This window comes from Gavialis gangeticus, unplaced genomic scaffold (assembly GCF_001723915.1).
Source record: "Gavialis gangeticus isolate Ggan-Ray unplaced genomic scaffold, GavGan_comp1, whole genome shotgun sequence".
NCBI classification, from domain to species: Eukaryota; Metazoa; Chordata; order Crocodylia; family Gavialidae; genus Gavialis; species Gavialis gangeticus.
In genome coordinates this window covers 29901344-29921226 of record NW_017729004.1, presented here as the reverse complement: position 1 = coordinate 29921226, position 19883 = coordinate 29901344, and the positions used below count along the sequence as shown (strand labels likewise).

At 43.1% G+C, this 19883-nt stretch overlaps 1 long non-coding RNA gene across 2 annotated transcripts in view; it reads left to right on the top strand.

Moving 5' to 3' along the window:
- Positions 1 to 4438: 4438 nt before the first annotated feature.
- Positions 4439 to 19883, top strand: part of LOC109291266 — a 69765-nt gene continuing 54320 nt past the window's right edge. Inside the window, exons 1-4 of one of the 2 annotated variants that reach the window (XR_002095792.1) lie at positions 4439 to 4516; positions 6090 to 6160; positions 17855 to 17941; positions 19359 to 19451. This is a non-coding gene — a long non-coding RNA (uncharacterized LOC109291266). Of the gene's footprint in view, positions 4517 to 6089; positions 6161 to 17854; positions 17942 to 19358; positions 19452 to 19883 lie in introns of those variants that run through there. The other variant, XR_002095793.1, reaches the window with a different exon arrangement.

Genomic DNA, 19883 nt, shown 5'->3' with positions numbered 1-19883 from the left:
CAAGAAGGCCCTTTCATTCGACACTAGTAAAAAAAAAAAAAAGAGTCATGTCCTCCTCCTCCCCCCAAAATTACCTCTTTTAGTGAATATAAGTTGGTGGTTCTAGAATGGTGTGGTCAGAGCTGTTGCTTTCCATAACTCCAAAGGTTGTCCACCCTAATTCTTCTACGTCTCTTTGAGTAGGCAAGGGGCTTTTTCCATGTCCAAGCTCCATGTGAAAGGTTAACACACTCCTATTCTTGAAATATCTTTAAGGCGGTACCAGGAATTTTTACACCAATTTCTTTTTACATACAACATCAAAAAATATGGAAATTATAACTTCAAATCTCATATTTTTTTCTGACAAAGCAACATAGTGCCTAAATTCAGTTAATTGTAATTTCATTTTTTTTTAAATGTTGAAAGACAGATATGCAAATTTATTAAAATATACATGGTTAAATTTAGCTATAAATTCCATTCAGGGATTTCTGCTTTGTATATTGTTCCAAGTCAACATGTCTGCAGAGAAAACCACCCACTGTGCAGGAATACAGTCAGTTACTTGGAAAGGTGAAAAGTTTAATTACGAGAATGTAAGTATTCAAGGGAACAGTAAAATAAGGCAGTCCTAATTTTTTGTGTTACAATTTTAACTAAAGGACATGCAGTTTTACACTGTTTACATCCACATTACTGTTATAAGAAAGCTTCTAATTTTTTAACCTTTTAGTTTGGTCTTATTTGTTGTATAACTAGGCAGTATAAGAGAAAATAGAGATTGCAGATAAATAAATTCCAGAAATCTTGAGGGGTGGATTTCTGGAATAACTGTCAATACCCCCGTTAGGTCAGAAAATATAATGAAAATTTTGGTTCAAAGTGAAGTATGCTAACTGCCTTTATTACTGAGAACATCTCCATTGAACCATGGTACCAACTATAACATGGGTAGTACAAGGTGTATCTGGCAAGTACAAAAATTTCTCTTGTTTATGGTAACTTGTGGTTCTTTATTGTTTTTACTGCCAGTAAAAACAATAAAGTTTCAACGCAAGTGAGATCTAACAGAGAAGAGATTTAACCTGTTGTTAGAGGGAACGTTATAATTTATATAGATTTCTACCCTAACATATCCTCATATTCAATACATGAAACGACTTTTGAGAGCGGGGCTGCCAATTTTCCAGTTCTGTGTCTGTCCCCCTCACCTACAGTCAGTTATCAGGAATTTTTTTCATAGTGGGATTGCCTTACAAGGAAGTTATTCCCTCCCTTGCTTCCCCCCCGCCCCCTGCTTCTATACCCAAACATAATCAATAAACAGATCTCACAATAACATGAAATGCAGTTGGTCCATCTTTAAACACTATAACAATCTGATAGCTTTTGTTCTGCTTCTGAACAAGATCTCAGTTTCAAGCCTGTCTCAGGACACCTCTACACATTACAGATATTGTGCAATTAACTGGTTAACTGAGCCATTACAGGGAGACCAGCTACACATATGAAGCACCCATTGCACAATAAAAACCTCCAACCAGCTGTAAAGTTAAACCTAAAAAAAGTGTACTGACTCCATAGCTGGTTGGTATCAATCTTCAGTTAGCTTGTCAGCTGATGGCTCTCTGTGGCAAAGTGGGGCTCCCTGACTAGCCAGTGCTAGATTTCACACTTGCCTTTGGGCACACCACCCACCCGTCTCACTGTGTTGTTAACTCATTAGGATATTAATTAATACAGGAGGCTGCCCATTCTTGCCCCGATGCTAGGGGGCGCTATCTGCAGCTCCATTCCTCTCCTACACTGCAGCCCAAGCCTTGCAGATAGCATGAGGATGACAACGCTCCCAGCTTACAGCCATACCAAAACATACCTGGGCCTCCCCTCACTGGGCAAACAATACTGGGCTCCCAGCCCTCTCATTGGGGCTCCACATGCCCTTTCACTGCGCTCCTCATTTCCACCCTCCTCACTGGGGCTACAGGACTTCCCTCCCCAAAAGGCTCAGGTGGCCATAGCCATGCCTGGCCCCAGCTACCTCTCCTCAGGGTCTTGCACCCCATAGGGCTCAGGTGGCTACAGCCATGCCTGGTTCCAACTACTTTTGATGTTACATGACCCACTCAAAGGTGAGGGCTGGGGTTAAGGCACCCCAACCCACCTTTCACCAGGGTGGTAACTGGCATGGTATTTCCTGTGAGCTCTTATGCTACTGAGAACCCCACCAGGCCACCCACTCCCAGCAGGGTACAGTTTTAGGTCATAGCCCAGGACCAGGATCCTCCAAACCATCCCCTATAGCTCTTCCCTTACCTCTAGGATGTTGTATATAGCTCTGCAGCCAAATAATGTTACTACCTCCTCTGTCAGCAGCAAACTGCTCTCTTTATATAGGTGGCCAAAGGTCTAAAATGGCTGCTGCAGTCAAGCACCTGCTGGCTGCTTGGCTCAGCTCTTAAAGTGGCAGGCACCAACAGTGCCCTGCCACACACCTTCCCCCTTAAAATAGTTCCGGGGGGTTTCCCCTGCTGGTCCTCCAAAACAGCCTCCCCTCAGAGCCTGTGAAAGCCCTCAAGTGGTGAGGACCCCAAAAGGTGCTCTGCCACAGTCTCCCAGCCACAGGGGAGCACTATGCCCAGTGTAACATGCCTGAGCCCTAGGCAGCCACGATTTCCAGGGCCCAGGGGTTTTATGCACCCCTGAACCCTGGGGATCAAGGCTGCCATAATTCCTTGGGCTCTGGGGTGTATGAAAACCACCCACCCTAGGGATGTAGGTGATCCCCCCACCCCAGGGGTGCAGGGAAACCCCTGGGGCCAGAGGATTTGTGCAGGGGGGAATCACCCCTATGGCTGGGAGCCCCACAGCTGTGATCTGTGGGGTTCCCAGCCATGTGAGCTTGCTTCTGGCTGATGCAGGCGTAGCCCAGGATTGGGCTGCCCCTGTACCAGCAATAAGGCACAATGGGATCTAATGTGTGATGCAACAATCGTGCCTCCTGCCATTGCACATTAGATTCCATCATGCCTTTACCTGCACATGTAGAGGGGGCCTCAGTGCAGTATGAAAAGTGTCCTGATGCATTACTTCTATAGTGGATGGAATTCATTTAGAATTACTTTGGAACAAACCAATCCAGGGTAAATATTCTGCAATGGTAGCTCTATATTCTGAGTCGTCTTTGAATTCAGTAACTCCTATCCCATCTGCTTACCTATATACTGCATCCTTGCTTTTCTCATGGTTATGCAGTTTTTAGCACAATGGGTCTTGGTCCATGATTAGGACTCCTGGACTAGTAGTAGGCAACCATCAGTCCTTCTGGATCATGGCATTTGTGCAAGAGGTCACCAGGACCTTTGAAGCGTATGTCTAGGTAGGAGTAGGGAGGAGTGGAAGCTACCCAGATCTTCCATCCCTGCTTTAGACCATTGAGATGGAATCCAAAGGCCAGACCAAGTCCAGACATTTGGTGCTTTGACATCTGAAGTTATATGCACGTTGAGGATTCAAACCTGGGTTTCCTACACGGCTGACAAGAAATACTACAACAGCAAGAATGTGGTAATATAAATAATTAAGTGTATGTAGTCTTTGTGTCTACAAAGGCTGGTGGTTTAATAGAACTGAAATGTGAAATGTCTCTTCACTCTTGAGGTAGGAGATCATCCTGGAATACATTTCAGTCTTGCCCATATCTTTTCCAGTATAAGATCATAAGAATTGCCAGTTTCTGGGTCCATCTTGCCCAGTATCCTATGTCACACAGTGGCAGAGTAGATGCTGAAAGGGAGAATGAACTGGTCTGACTAGGGTTTTTCCCACAATCTACTATGAATGTTCCACTAAACTTTTATGCTAAAACATCTTTTTGAAAATTGTCAAATTTGTAAATTACTAAAGGTGTTCTGAGTGCTCTCTCTCTCAAGATATCAGTACATCTGGGTTTTTCTTGATGCTGTTGTGCCAGGTCCCTGGTACACAAGGGCAGAAGCATCCCAGAGACCCTTAATGTATCAGTACTTTGGTGTATGGATGCATGACTTGTCTAGCACTGCTGTTCCTTGTGTCAAAGACTAGAGACAGCAGCTGTGAGACACTGGGTTTATCTACATATAGGAAAATTTACCTGTATAGCAATTGGGAAACTTCTCAAGAGTTCTGCCTAAATCCATTCCCCAAGCAACCAGCACAAAAGGACTCTTGCTCAGTAAGTGCGCTTAAAGTAGGACTTTTGCTAGCACACCTGTGTCAGTCAGGGCAAGATGATAATTTAGCCCTTGACTAGCACAGGTGCTATAGACTAGGTCATCGTGTCTGCAATAAGGTGTTAGAGGGTTCATTAAAACAGACTTTCTCTCTCATTCCTGACCCCTCCTTGCTCCAGTTCCATGTACTCTCACTTCCCCGGTATAACCTTCTTTATCCTTTTTGCCTCCTAAGTGTTTTCTGACAGTACTGCACTCCCCACCCGTGTGCCTGTACAAAAATAGCAATCTTTGGGAAGTACATTTTGCCCCTAACATAAGAGGTAAGAGGATATATTTTTTTCCATTTTACATTCTCTGTGTTGCTTTATCCAACATGTTCTCTCTCTAGCCCCTCTTCCTTAGTGTCCTCTAAAATAAAACTATTTATTGTTCACACCACTGACTTCCAAGGACCTAATTCTTCCCCCCACACTGGCATGCATGAGGCAAATGTCCGCTGATGTTTGTGAACTCAAATGATAAAAATGGTGCAAATGAAAATGGACTTGACGGGATGAAAAGATGGCGAGTGACACACTTCAGTGCTAATGATCCATTTTGTAATTGATTTATGCCTGGTGTTTTCCAAGTAATGAAATCATGCTGCATTTGATTAAATTTGGCCTATAAAGTAGGGGAAAGAGGACTTTCCACAAGAAATTAAATGCAGAAAAAGCATACACCAAACTAACATTTTCTTCATTAAAATCCTTCTTCAGGTTTGTCTTCCTCAATTAGCACCAAGTCAGCATGGTAATTTTTACACATGCTCTGGGAGGTATGGGGGTGTGTGTGCGCTTTAATTAGCAAGCCATGTTAATTAAAAGCACCCGAGCATCATGTGTATCAGCACCTCTGCACTGAGAAATGGCAGTGGGGTGCTTTGAACTAAAGCTTATGATATATGTGGCATTAGAGTCTGCTGGAGCACATTAATTTCTGTGGTTTAGCAGACTCGATTAATTAAGTCTGCTCCGATGAGCTGTATTTCCATCACATTGGAGCAGGCTCTCTGCATGTGTGTAGGAGTCCCAAGAGTTTGAAACAATCTTTTCCTTTTGCCTTGTCTGGTCAGCCAGCAGTTCTCTCACCCCTAGTTAAATTGTGTGTCATTTTAGTGCTAACAAATGGAGTAAATACTTTTATTTCTAAAAGGGAATTTCTTCTCTAAAAACTTGGAATTCTTGAGGAATGATTTTGGGAATGTTCAAAAGGAGAAAAGAAGAAAGGGATGAACAGCTGATCTGCATATCACAAGAAAGGATGCATCTCAAAGACCTACCATCTCTCAGTCACAGCATTAACTTTCCTTCTCTTCTTAAAATAGGAATCTGCGACCCCAACCCCTTATAAGAATGTCCTCGTATGTTCCCCATTCTGAAGTATCATCCTGTTGAAGCCAGTGAGGAAGACTTACATGAGCAAGGGTGCCAGAACCAATCTCTATGCTTCTCCCTCTCCCCCCAAATTATACCTAAGTAGCAGTTTTCATCACAGCTTAAGTCACAGCTTAGGACTTGAGAAATGTTAATGAAATATCAAGAGGGGCAAAAGAGAAAAATAAATAATTACAACTTAAAAAGGCAGGGTAACATTGTTAAAAGTGTCTGCAATTCCCTAAAACCCCTTGACTATATTTTTGTTGGTGTGGAAACTTTTCTGTGTTATCCCTGATCCAAACAGGAGGCCTATATGTAAATAGGTTGACTGTCACTGTTACTTTAGAGATTTGTGCTGGTCACTACAACAAACACAAATCAGATAATGATTAATCAATGTCCTGGAACAGTTTGTGAGTGCATTTATCTCAGTTGCAACACTTGCTGCTTCATTTCTTCTGTTTCCTTTTGCAAGGCACTATCTAGACAATTGGCGTGTGTTGAAGGATGCGTCCCAAGGTATAGCTATAAGAACATTGCTGTGAGGTGAGTTCAGAGTTAACTACTTTGTGGTAGCTGCCTGTGTGCATGCTTCTACTCCACGGTAAATCCAAGACAATACCCATCTCGGTGAAAATGGACTATAGTACCTCATATTTACTGCAGGGTCTGAGTATGTGCAATCTGTGCTTGGTTACTAGGGAGTTAATAATATATTGTAAATCTACAGCCCCATTTACCTTGCTTGGTTGTGTGCCTATACTTTGCACTTGCCATGGGCACAAAGGTATACATACGGGCAGTTACTATAGAGCAGCTAAAGCTGTGTAAATTCATGCATCAGCTTATAGTAACTTCTTCTTGTGCCAGTCCTGTGGAACTTTTGCTGAGGAAACATAGGTTCCCTCTATCCATTCACGTTGCTAAATGCTACATATTAGTTCTATAAATGTCTAATGAATCTTGTATTTCAAGGCAGTCCAGGGTCTGAAACCAACATATATCTGTATCTTAAATTTCCAGCTTTTGATCCTAGATGGGTTTAAAAATGCATCATTACAATCAGTCTCTATATTTTCCTCTAAAATGATATCTAATAGATACACTAAAAAAACTCAACATAAAAGAATTAAAAAAAAAATCTAAATAATCATTGTTCCAAATGTCAGGGCTAGACAGTTAACATGAGAGACTACTAAGATTTGAATAGTTTTCAATTTTATTTTTAGTCTGATCTAAACATTGCTGCAAATGAAAATGGAAAATTCTGGGGTTTCCTATAACTTCACATGTTTTGAGCATGCCTAGATGAGCAGGCTTAGATGGGAAAGTATAATAAACTTAGCTTTTAAACTTGGTATTTCCACCTGCTCTGGAAGTCATAATACGAGCACAGTACTAACATTAGTACTGGTGAGGGGTTGCACTGGTTGAAAACATGCTGATGGGATTTCACATTCCTGGAAGCAAAAGGATTTTTCAGGTCATAAGAGACTGTAAACTCAGCTCATGAGTAGCATGGAAATTTATTTCTCATGACTGTAACATGCACATTGTGCCTAAAAGTTTTGCTAGCTCTGGCACTTAGGGATATGATTTTCTTACCCCTTCCCTAGCATATTGATATTAGGAAAAGCCCCTAGTCTAGGTACAATTATCAAGTCCTTTTGTCTATGTATCTTGTTTCAAACAAAGAGCTGGTAGAAACAGTCTGAGCAAAACAACTCTTAGGCCAGTATTAACTCATCTCTACACTTCCCTTTCTGGAGGGAAGGGAAGTCTAGTAGAGAAAGCCTTGCACTGTATCTGCAGCGGGCCTTGAAATAGGGTCTCTGCCTTCAGGCACCAATATGCATGCTTTACACGCACAGGGGCCGTATCTACACATGCAAATGCTGTAGAGTGGGTTTACTCTAGAGTAAATTACTCCTAGAGTAAGCCCACCCTAGAGTAAACTATTGTAGAGTAAACCCACCCTGGGCAGGCATCTATACATGTAAGGATGCAGGAGCAGATTTGCTGCTCCTGGCAGCAGTCTGCTCCTGCTCCCTCTGGCCCTGCACCAGCCATGGGGAACTCAAGGCTTCCCCTGTAATCTAGCCCAGGGGATGGCAGGAAGCACAGGTCCAGGAGACAGCTGCCTCCTGGTGGGGGCTGGGACATTGTTCCCTGCCCCCAAGAGCTGCTTGCTGCTGGGGTGGTCTTCATCACTGTAGCCTAGGTGGGGACAATGTCCCTCTGCCCCAGCAGCAGGGAGCTCCTGGCTTGGCTCCCCAGTTTGGGGTAGGGAGCTTGGAAAGAACTGGAGGAGAGGAGCAGGTCTCAGCTCCTTGACTTGATTTGCTGGTGAGGCAGCTAGCAGTGAGCCCCTGGCTCGGTGGGATTTCCCGCCCAGCTGAGGGCTTGCTGCAAGATGCCCCATTGATGGACTGGAGTAGGGGGGCTGGGACCTGCACTCCCCACTGCAGCTCTTTCTGAGCCGTGCACCTCAATCACCCAACTGGGGCCTGAGGCTGGGTACTGTCCCCTTCCCCACAGCTCTTTCCAAGCCTCTCACCTTAATTACACAATTGGGGGATGGGTCTGGGACCTGCTCCTGTCCAGGACAGTTTGCAGCCAGCCACAGGCTATTCAGGGAAGTCTGCACGTGCAGCCTGGAGCTGGCTGTGGACTGCCCAAAATGAGACAGTCCCCAGCCACCTCCAGGTTGCACATGCAGACTTCCCCACTCAGTTGAGGGCTAGTTGGGAACTGTCCTAGTCATGGGCAAGTCCCAGCCTGCTGCAGGCTGGGCAGGGAACTCTCCCCATGCAGGTTGTTTCCAGCCCCCACTCTGCAATCATGATCATGAGCAGGGGCTGGGATCAGGCTGGGAGCTTGTCCCCAGCCCCTGCCCTGAAATTGTGGGAACAGGGGCTGGGAGCTCCCTGCTGTCTGGGCAGGGGGACATTTGTCCCCACCTAGGCTCCAGTGGTGAATCCCACCCTGGCAGCAGGCAGATCCTGGAGGCAGAGAGCACTCTCTCGCCTCCTGCTGCCTGGGAGCAAGTTTGCTCCCAGTCGGCTGTCTACATGTACCATACTGTGTAGTAAGTAATCATGAGTAAATTTGCTACTTGTATATACAGGTAGCAAATTTACTCATGATTAGAGAAAATTACTGCGCAGTAAGCATCTGCATGTGTAGATGGTGACGCTTACAGTGCAGTAATTTGAGCAAAGCATCTCATGTAGATGTGCCCATATTGCCCTGTTTGTTTAATTGAGCTCCCTGCATGTGTAATGTTAACGGCATGTGTAAGAGCTTGCAGGACCAGGGCCATAGTTTGATCCATCAGTTTACCCATGATTCACTTGTGCACATCAGGGAAAATCAGGAGCAACTCTAATGAAATCAAAAGAACTGGAAGTGTGCAAAACTGATGGAAATGAGGTAGAAACAGGCCTTGGAGATTTTTTTTTTTTTGATTCCTAAGGGCATGTCTTCACTACCTTAGTGCTGTGTCGGGAAGTATTGCAGAGGAGCCAACTGGGCCTGCCCCATCCAAGCTGTTTCTGGAAACTGGAGTCTTAGTGTGGTACTGGCAGTCAGTGTGCTAGAAGCAATATCTTTTATTAGACCAACTGGACAGTTGCAAGCTTATTTGCAAACTTTTGGGCACATGCAACCTTCCTCAGGCAAAGGACAATGCAAAAATTGTAAAATTTCTCCTAGGTAGAAATGAAAATTCACATTTCACAGGAGAGCTGGAGGGTGGTGTAAGTTCTCCTGGTTGGAAAAGTTAATTTTATGCAAATTAGGCTCAGAGAAAAGTTGGATCAGTCTACTTAACTCAAAGGTGTCTGATGGCAAGCAGGATGTTTCATATTTCACAGGAGGATCAGTGATGGAAAGGTTCTCTTGGGCAAGGAATTTTTGTTGCATTGAGGTTGCTCTGCAAGTATGCAAATTTGGCTCGAAACAAAAGGCTTTAGTAGGGGTGTTAGTGTGGTACTGTGAATGTGCCAATAAGCTTTCTCTTGCTGGTGAGTGTCCTGTGCTACACTAAAGGCACGTCTACATGAGATGTTTACTGCAGTTTCTTAATTAGCTTAGCAGTAAACATCTTGATGTCTACACATATGGGTCTGTAAGGCTGCAGAAAACTAATGAACTCTGCAGAAGGTTAGTACTTGTAAATACAAGTACTCTTTTGCTGTAGAGTTTTTGACGGCCAGCAACGCACATGTAGACACTAGTGCAGCTGGCTGTGGCATGAGGGTGCTCAGTGTGGTGGCTGCCTAGCAGCTAGTCTTCCTCTACACATCCTCGTGCTCCAGCCAACCCTCTGCAGCATGTTGAACAGGGTTGTGTCACGGTGCCCGGAGCTGGCAAGCCAAGCTCACGGTCGTGGTCACGGTGGGGCGGCCGGGTGGTGGCAAATTGGATACGGAACAGGCGGGATTTCTGGCGTGGAGTTCTGAGGCACGTGAGCGTAGTGGTTTTAAACAAAGGTAATTTATTTGACTTACGCTTAGCGGCGTAGGTAGAGTTGCTTTCTTCAGTTACAGTAGATACAAACAACAGAGGGGTCCGTTGGCCCACGGGGTTCTTAAGTGAGCCCTTGCTATCTAGCCGGAGCTAGGGGCGGCTGCTCAACTTAATAGTCCCAGGGCTGGTCAACGGCTCATTTAAGGAACAGGACAAACAACAAAACTGTAACGATGACGAACGGAGACTGAATCGTGACGCCAGTCCAATGGACGAAACGGGTGGTCGAAGGAAAAGCCGAGGTTAGGAGCCGAGAGATGATGCAGCGGAGGGATGAGCCGGATCGTGGTTGATAATGGAAGCCGAGGTCAGTCAAATGCCAGGTAAGTAAAAGCTAGAATCAATGTCGGAGCCGTAGAAGCAATCGAAGTCGGAGTCAAAGCCAGTAAGTTCAGTAATCGGAGCAATCGGTACACGAGGAGACGAAATTAAAGGTATGAATCCGCTGTGTGAGATTGTGAGGAGAACCGGGGGACTGACTCCCAAATCGCTCTCTGCCTCGCAGTCTCTGCTAACAGCAGCCTCTGCTACAGACAGCACACGGTCTCTCACCACGCTCTCACTAACGACGCCCACACAACAACCCACACCTTGGTGGGGGCTCACAGGTCTTTATACTAATTTTAGTGACCAATCAGATCCTATCCTGCAAAGAAATTTCTAGTCAGATTATGTCATGCTGCAGAAAGACTGAGCATGCGCCTGGTCAGGTTTTGTGGGCAACTGAGCATGTGCGAAGCTGAAAAGTAGGTCACGGATGACTGACAGGCCCAGGGGTCGAGCAGAGGGCATGCAGCCTAGGCTGTCTGCACATGTCAGGATCGACTCTCCTGTATTGGCAGCACCCAAATCTAATAATTTTCATTGACAGGTTGGAGCTGCCCTGTCCCAGCAGGCTGAAACTCCTGCTTCCTGCCAGCCAGGGCTGCTCCGACCTGGCTCAGTGTGCTGCAGTTTTGGGCACATGTGTAAATGCAGCAGCCAGGAGCCATAAACTCTGGCATGATATATGCCATTTATTGCTGCACAATATGCATGTGTAGATGCACCCTAAGATGTCTCCCTTACTTCCATTTGGGGGAATAGCATGCCTGGAGCAGCTACAGTGTTGCCTTGCTGCAGTGCTCTCTTGTGAGGTACTGAGGTGGTGTAAACATGCCCTGAAGTTGCAGTGGGTTAAGAAACCTTTCTTCTAGATGCCTCTCTCAGTGGTGGCTCAGGTCTTCTATAGCCATGACTAGCAGAAATAGCCCTTTTATCTTAGTATCTTTTATCAGTAGGTACCTGCGGTTTACGATACAGAAGTCTCAAGATTAAGCCCTTCTGTCAATAGCCCACTTACCAGGGTGATGTGGCTGGAGATTCTTGAGAGAGACCATTCCTGCTTTGTGACTGGCATTCGTGGTAGTTCTTCACCAATAGCAACATCATTTTTTCTACTCCTGATTCAGTGCCCAGGACAATAACACATTTTTCACCTGGAAAGAATTGTATGGTGATATCAGTACGTGACAGCATCAGGACCCACAAATCTGAGTGACAGCTGTGATCTATGGGATTGCAAATTTTGAGACTCCCTAGACAGCCATACAGGCAGCAGCATCCTTACGTATGGCTGCAAATGTGGCTGTTTTGGTTTATGACATCCTTCTTAGTTTGGGGTTTCTGAGTAGTTGTAATGCATTGGATGATGATTAGGTGGGTGCGTTTTCCAATTCTTGGTAGTATAGTTTAAGCCTTATCTTTGGATCGTGGAACTGTATAAATATAATTTGAAGATAATTTGATGAAGATACATTGAAGACAAATTGGTGGGGGAAAAGCCACTTTATAAGCTTAATATTGAAGAAAAGGCTTATTGTCCCTAATACATTAGAGAATTGTTCATTCAAGAACAGATAGGCCTCATGAAAAGAATACCAGATAACACAGCCATGATCAGTCACTGAGAATTTAAATGTTCTTGGTTGTTGATTATACAAATTAAAGGTGCCTGAAGTTTCTTTAAGATACAAATTCAGTTTCCCAAGACCTGGCAACATTTAGAAGATGAATTCATATGTAGCTCATTTCACTGAGCGGGTGCTTGCAATCAAACCTTGATCTTGTAGCTAATGAGTACCATCACAGGTCCTCATGTTCCTAGATTCTAGGAGTGGGAAGTAAAAACACCTCCTAACATAAAGAAAAGTTCTGTGGTACATCACATTTTTGTTTTAAATTGTGCGAAATCTCAGCTACAATGGATGAATGCAAGATCAGATTCCCTTACCTTCCCACAGGCTCTGTTTAAACTGCTGATTGGTTATATATGTTTGTGTTATTCATAACACTAGTTTTTTATGCCCTCCTTTCCTTTTTTCCCTTCATATCTGAACTGTCTCTGTGTCTCTTTCCATCCACTGTGATTTTTCAGTGAATGCTGGTTCCCAAGTCCTTTCTCTATTCTCTCCTTCTTTTTCTCCAGGGCCTAATTATGAAACAGCTTCAAATAAATACAATTTTTAAACAAAAAACATTCTGCTTCCTGTGAACAATGGGCTGAATTTTTCTCTTTATTCTTGGGGAGTTCTTATTCAGTTGGAGTGCTTTGCAGTTGGCTAGGCCTGAGATTTCTGGGAGCTGTAATTGTGTCTCATTAATTCTTACAGTAATGTAGGGTAACTATAAGGAGCATGCAATTAGTGGTCTGGTCAATGAATAGAGCAGTTAATCAGCAGACAAAGGATGGGGCTCAGGACCTATTAGGCTGAAAGGAAGTGTTACTATTGTTACAGGCACTAGGAATGCATGCAGACATGCCTTAATGTTGAACTGGTTAAGGGAACTATGTACGTCTTTTTGCTAAACCAGTTTTCCTGCTTATTCCAGTACTTAGGAAAGCTTCATGTAGCACTGCCTATTAAAAACTTGAGACTGTATCTGAGGTTTTGTTAGACTATATAGGTTGCTTAGAGCATTCTTTCACTGCAATAATAGCAACCATAGGGTTTATTTAAAAAAAAAACTGGCCAAGGAGACCTAAGACATCCTTAGCTGACCCTCTGTCATCAGAAAGTAGTCCTTGAATGGAGGAGACCAATAAAGTTTAAATCAGCCATTGTGCTGTCAGTCAGTCATACTCTGCATGTTTGTCTTCATAAAGTGAACCTTGTTTGTTCTGAATGGCAGTACTTTCAATGAATGTAAATATATGCAAATAATCATAATAGTTTAAAAATGGCAGCTGCCATGGAAACAAATGGTTCTTCCTGCATTTCTGTACTCCTCTTCCAACTTGCATTAAATCACTTAGTGCTTAAAATACACAAGTTATCCAAAATTAAAATATAAATTTTTTCTCTTTTGGCTCCAGATCAGAATCTTCATATTGTTCTTTCCCTCTGAAAAAAAGCATATAAAAGATCTTGTGTGAATCCTGTGAAATGTTGTGATGTGATTATACAGGAAAATGCTTTATCAATAAAACAGTGCCCTGGAGTCACTCTTAGTTCTAGTAAGTATTGCTTCAAATAGAGCGCTCTTCCTATTCTTAAGTAAAACACACGTTTGGCATGAAAAAGCAACAATTAAAATAACTTTTGAGGGGGGGAAGAAAAAGAGAATCAGACTTAATTAACTTATCCTGAGTCCAGTGTTTTGCTCAAAACAGAGTCATTTGTACTGTCTTTTTTGTATTAATAAGTCTGTAGCTTTATCTTCCCTCCTGGTATTCACATCAGCAGCAAGTAATGTTAGAAAAATAACGTCTCTCAGGCTTTATATTAACGATTCAATTATTCTGTATAATTAGCCTGATTTGTTAAATATTTGAAACATTTCTACTCTGAGGTAAGGAACAGCATACTGGAATGATCAGAACTACAAATGACTTGTACCTTTACTCAGAAAATCCTTCTTATCAAATAATAAGGAAGATTAAGCCTAAGTCTCTTTCTCTCTCCTTGTTTGGTTTTTATTCCCATAAGAAATATCAGTTTTGCCCACAATCTCTCATATATTTCCATTCCCTTGAAATACAAAGAGTCAATGGATTCTGGTATAAATTAGGTAAATTTAATGAAATATATGGGTCATAACTTGTGCCTTGAATATAAAATACTTGACTGAAGCATAAGTATATTTATTGTTCAAGCTAAATATTACCACTAGTCCTAGTTTTTTTTCCATTCTTCAGCAACTGTTCATGCAGCATTTAGGGGATGTGGAATCTTGGGAATACCATCTGTAGACTGAATGCCACAAGTCTGCAGGAAATCTCTCTAAGGTCACATTTCTCATTACTTTTCCTTGCTTTAAGGAAACAGGAGCGATCCACCCTGCACATTGAGAAAATAATCCTACTTCCACTCTCTGAATCTGCGTCAAACATGATTTCTTCTCCTCTTATGAACCAAACCCCACCCCCAACCCCCAAAACAGCTTGCAAACATATATGGGATTTTTAATGGGGACTTTGAGGCCATTGGAAAAGTCATCGCTCCAGTCACATTACATAGCACCATGATGTGCTCTCTGTACAGGCAACACTTTCCCCCTTAGTATTATTATGTATGCCAGATTCTATTGTATGAGCCAGATGACCTGGAGAAGGGCTTGAGTAATCCCAAATTCACTGAATGGTTGGGAGGATGACATTAATGCTGATCGCCTATGAATATGTAATACTATGGCTGAATGTAAGTTAAGATAGATAAAAGTGTAATGCTATGCAATATGTGAAGACTGAAAACAGCTCCTTTAAAACTTTCTTAAACAAAAGTCATTATTTTCTGAACCAATTTCAGTCCGACTTACAGTCTAGCAAAGCAGAATGCTGGATCAGTTGGGGTAAACTGTCTCCTAGGGTTTGGATGCTCAACTGCATGACCTGTTTTTCTTTTTTCTGAAAATAGAAGGGGATGCATGCAACACATCTGAACCTTTGCATGCCTATTTGGTTGAAAATTAAGATTCTGTAAGATTTCAAACGTGGAACAAGTGTACGAGATGACGACTAAAACTATAGTTAGTACTACGTTTGAAATCATATTAGCCTCAAAAAATATCTGTTGCAGCCTTCCTGATTCTTCTCAAAAAGTAGTAACATAGTGACTATTGTGACCTTTTCTGAATGTTACTCTGTTGTTAAACTTTATTTGTACTTATACTTTGGATAGCAGTTCTGCTTGGATGCTTCATTTTGTGGATCAAGATCTGGACCTGCTCAATAAAATGTCAGTTCCTGCCCCAAAGATCTCAGGGTCAAATTTTTAAAGATATGCAGGTGTCTGCTAATGTATAGAGGCATCTAGATTTAAGTTCAAAAAAGGATTTGATGCCAAATGGAGGACTGAAGGGGCATTTAAACATTTATGTCTAAAATTGTAGTCCTAAAAATGCCTACTCAGCTACTCTCTAACCTTAAAAGCATTTAAACCAGTGATTCCTAAAGACAGTGGGTGGCAAGACTCCCCCTGTGTGAGGAGGTAAATACCCCCCTCCCCTGTCCCACACCTTGTGCCTGCCCCAGCTACTTTAGCAGCATGTGCAAGCGCTCTTCTGGGTACTATTACCACTGCTGCTGCCTTTTCCTTTCTTTCCTTTCTCACCCTCCTTCTCCCCCAGGCAGACCCCACCGCCTCCGCATGATCCCAGCAGTGCACTTTGCTGCAAGTTGGTGGGCAGGCAGACACACATAGTCATGCTTTGCAGCCTGGTGCATCCCCTCCACTCATCCCATGCTCCAGGGCTGGCAGTTGGGGCTGTGGGGTGGTTGTGTGAGACCCTATAGGAGCAGCCTTAGGGGTCCGGTGGGGGCAGACAGTGGAAAGAACAAGGCACAGCAGGGTGAGGTTCTGCTTGCTGCCATTAAGTGGTGCCAGCTAGATCAGCGTTTCTCAACATTTTTAGCCTCAAACACCCCTCCCTCTCTTTTCTGAATTTAGGTGTATCAGTGATTTTCAGTTGGGGTGCAGCAAAATTCAGAAAAGTTATGGAGGGGGGCCTTGAAGCTAATAAGCTTGAGAACCACTGACCTGAGCTCCTCCATGCTTATATTAAGCATTTGGTATACCAAGAATGTTTGCTGGGGTGGAGAGAGGTTACTTCCTGCTGTATGTCTGTCACCTATAGCAGGTGTTAGTGAACAAGGTGTTGTAGAGACAGAAAGCTTAGGATGGAGACAAGAGTCAAGTTATTGCAGTGAGGGCTGAGGGGAGGTGGGGAAGGACATCCAAGTATCTTCAGGATTGAATAAGGAAGTTCATAGAGATCAGACAAAGCAATGAGCTGCATAGGTATAATGAGCAGGGTTTGCAGTCTGAGCACTGGGCAGGAGAAAGTTCTGGGATGAAGTCCAGAGTCTTACCTACACCAGACACTTAAAAACAGTCTTCAGCTGCTGCTGTTACAGCTGCAGTGTGATTTGCCCACCCTGGCTGTTGTTCCTACAGCAGCCACAGGGCTGCTTTTGTTGCTGGGGCATGGACTCCAGGGCGGTGGTGGGGTCACAATTCGGTGCCCCTACTGAGTTGGTGCCTGAAGCTGGTGGCCAGGAAGGTTTGTGAACTAACCAGGGATATTTATGGCTGCAGCAAATGTGGCCACTGTGGTGCCCCGGCTAAGTGGAGAAGCAGCACCCTTTGAAGTAAAAGCTGTAGCAAACAGCTGTGCAGTTTGCCTTCACTTGGCAGCCTTCTCTGAATGAAGTGGGTTGAGGACCATCTAGATATGAATGACCCAGGCTCTACTGTGCTTTTGGAGCGATTCTGGTGGACCTTGGGGTTTGGGAAGAGCACTCCAGTTTCAGGACTTAGATAACTGGACTGAGGTGTCCCACTGTCTAGGGGGTACACCTGAAGGTTCAAAGTCAAAGAAGTACAATGCCTAAGCTCTCCCTGCTCTGGCGCATGTGGGATTTATTGTTGTGTTTTCCCCACACCATTCTGGCAGAAGGAGCTAAAGCAGATCCCTCCCCTGGCTGCCGCTCTTGCACTGCTTCTTGAGATCAGTTTTCAGGCCCCACATAATTCTCAGTTATCTTTCTTTATGTCTTGCTACATTACCTCCCCTCCTTTCTGCTTGACCAGTCTTGTCAGTCTCCGTGACTTATTTGTCCACAGTCTCCTAACTTTCTTCCATGTAGCCTGCAATGCCTGGAGTGCTCTTTCATGAGGTATGCTGCAGAGCTACTCCCTCTCCTTGTTTAAATTCCTCCTCAAGACCCACTTTTTCATGACATCTGCACAAACCTACTGGCTAAGTCATCTACTAATTTATTTCATTTATTTGTCCTGTCAGTTAACTGCTCATTTATGTGGAGGGAATGGCTTGAGGTCTCCAGGGAAGCTGCTGGCTGTACATGCCTCAACACGATGGCTTCATTTGAGACACTGTGCTAGAGTTGGGAAGAGCAAGGACACTGTCCAAGTTGAAATTATTGAAAACTAACAGTTCCAGGGGCATTGTGACTCCAAAAATATAGTGTTTCTGTTTTAAACTGTACCCATTGTGCAATCAAAATCCCATGCAGCAGGAAATAAGCCAACTACCACTCACACTGTTCTAAAATTATGGGGATAATCAAATGATAAAATCATTTATTTAGCTTCCAATGCTGATTATGCCAAACAAGTTGTGGCCAGTCCATTTCTAAATCAAATCTTGCTTGGGAAGGATAAATTACATGACACCAAACATTTTTTTTCCCACTCCTTATTTTGTTTTCAGCCAGGAAATACATGCCTGTGTTGAAGAACTCTGGTGTGAGTAAACATAATATAGAGCCAGGAAACCTGTATGCAGCAATGATGGAAGGTAAATGTTTGGGGAGAATGTAGGACTTTAAAAATATCTTTGAGAAATACAGTTTTTAAGGGCATTACATTTTTAGTTTGGTTTTACTGTATGTATATTTTAATAATGTGTATTTATACAATGCATATAAAAAATGTATTGATTGTCTTAAAATTCCAGTAATGCGGTCATGATTTAGGCAGACCCCAGCAAACAATGGCATCTGCGTCTATATTTGGACACCTAACTAAAACCAGTGCTGACTTCAGGAGGACTTCTGGGTTCTCAATACCTGTGAATGCTAGGTTACTTTTCTTTACATGCCTAAAGATAGGTGTAGGTATCTAGTTATGGGGATCTACATTTGAATATTTGGCTGCAGTAATTACAACAAAATTGTTATAATTCTCATCCTTTGCAAATATTAGGCAAGAAAGACTAAGAGGAGAAGGATATCATCCCTGAAAAGTTCATGCATGCTATTTTAGAAGAGAAATGAAAAGTGTGTTATAAAGTGAATAATTCTATGTCGTCTAATAGAGGTCTCTCTAGCTATGAGTAAATCATTATTGTCCTGTCTTTCTTCTACTGCTACTTTTACATGTTCATGTGTTAATTGATTTCATTAAATCATTCAAACTCAGGTGGAACTACTTGAGTTAGCTGACCTAGTGTTGATCACAGCTTTCTAGGTGTTGTAGACCAGGCTGTACTGTCATATCAGCTACTGAGTATTCATTCCAGCCCAAGCATGACAGAATTTTGTAATGTAGAAAAGGTGCAAATACTGCCCACAGAACCTAGTACAGGCAAATTAGACATATGGGGGTCTCTGCGAAGGCAAAGAATCCCCCCTACCTGAACTGCATGATGGACAAGTCACGGGAACCGTGGAGGTAGCCTTCCATGCTCTGTGTATGGGATGAGACTAAGGACTGGAAAATCAGTGTAATGGTCAGTCTTCTGGATGACCCTTCTATCTCCTTCTGCCCTCGCAGACAGGAAATATCTAGACTAGTAATCTGCTTGGAGGTGTGTTTTAAATATTTAGGGAGGATAGGCTCTCTCTGGCCTTGTCTATACTTCACGCAAACCTCTAAGAAATATTATTTATACACACACACACACACACTATATATATATATATATATATATATACATATATATATACACACACACACACACACACACACACACACACACACATACACACACACTATATGAACTATAAATATAAACTAAGAAATATAATCACTTGCTTGTCAGCACATAACCTACTCTGTTAGGGTCTGATCACATTGATTGTAGCGCGCTTGTTACATTACACATCTGCACACACACTGTATGTAGCAATGATAAGCAATATGGGTATTTGTGCTTCTATCCCAAGATTTAGAATGCCTCAACTTACTGTGTCAATCTGTGTTTGCATTTACAGGCTATTGCACCACAGCTTAGCTGCTTACTGTTGTGAGAGGAAATGGTCCATTTCTTATTAGTAACTCAGCTGTCATGGCCATGTTCCGTGCTTATAGAATGGTTTGGTATTTCCCAGGTCTGCCAATTTTGGAAATATTCATGAAACAATATGAATACCAGCGATGAATACAATGGAAAGGTATGTAATGCCAAAATACTCTGTAAATCTGATGTGCTCTGATGCGAGCAAGGTGATCCACTCATTAGCAGGGCATCAAGACCTGATGTAGATTATAGATGATCTGTCATGTCCCCTACTGCTTTGGATGATGAAATCCTATCTTGATGTGTGCAAAATGGACAAAAACAGTTTCCTCAAATGATGTTGGAATATGCTTTTGGCTGACTAATGACAAGAGGGTTCTGCTTACTGACCTTTTTGGATTGCAAAATCTTTGACACCATATCCCAAAACGTGTTGGGGCACATTGTGTGCTTTTATAATGTCAGAACCAAATTTGAATGAGGTGCTGGATAACACAGT